This window comes from Gossypium hirsutum, chromosome A12, assembly GCF_007990345.1.
Source record: "Gossypium hirsutum isolate 1008001.06 chromosome A12, Gossypium_hirsutum_v2.1, whole genome shotgun sequence".
Taxonomy (NCBI): Eukaryota; Viridiplantae; Streptophyta; class Magnoliopsida; order Malvales; family Malvaceae; genus Gossypium; species Gossypium hirsutum.
Genome location: NC_053435.1, coordinates 97,561,774 through 97,562,829, shown reverse-complemented (window position 1 = coordinate 97,562,829; position 1,056 = coordinate 97,561,774).

Genomic DNA, 1,056 nt, shown 5'->3' with positions numbered 1-1,056 from the left:
CATGTTGTGTTTGTATTCAAGTAATGTAAATGATATACTAATGTGTATTGCTATATGTGTATATGTATGTAGAGACGAAATTGTCGAATGTAAAAAGGCAGTGAAGCGTATAGAGTGGTTGGTTTTCAGCACTAAGTGTGCGGGCAATAAGTGTTCACGGTTGTGAGATTTGCACTAAGTGTGCGGGAAATAAGTGTTCACGGTTGTGAGATTGGCACTAAGTGTGCGGGCTTGAAATGCATGGCACTAAGTGTGCGAGTTTAAAGTACATGGCACTAAGTGTGCGTGGTTGATTATTAAGCACTATGTGTGCGAACCCACTATATATATATTTTCTATCAATTATTTATATTAAGGGTGCGACCTTACCAAGTCGATTTCGGACGGCGGAAAGGGGTAAGTTCTTGAGTAATAGAGCTTAAATTATGATTTGATTAGATCATGCTTTAAGCAAATCAAAATCATGCTCTTTGTGTGTGGCTATTGAGCCGAAATTGCAAGAATGATAAGTGTCTTGTGTTTGAGTTTTGCTAATGAAAATGAAATACGAATGTGTCATGATTTATTGTTAAATGTGCATGGTTATTCGAACGATGTCCGGGCTAAGTCCCAAAGGCTTTGTGCTAAGTGACCATATCCGGACTAAGATCCGAAGGCATTGGTGCGAGTTACTAAATCCGGGCTAAGTCCCGAAGAGCATTCATGCTAGCGATGTATCCGGGCTAAGTCCCGAAGAGCATTCATGCTAGTGATGTATCCGGGCTAAGTTTCGAAGAGCATTCGTGCTAGTGATATATCTGTGCTAAACCCAAAAGAGCATTCGTGCTGGTGTTATATCCGGGCTAGGTCCCGAAGAGTAATCATGCTGGTGACGTGTATTCAGGCCTTCGTGCCTAGTAGGCTTCGTGCCGGTAATTTGAGCAAAGTTTAAGTGCTCATTACTATACGAATTCAAATTTAAATGAGATGATATGTTTAAAAGTGTACATACATGATGTTTATAGACTTGGTTAAGTCATATCAATGTGTATTAACGAATGAATAAGAGCACTATGT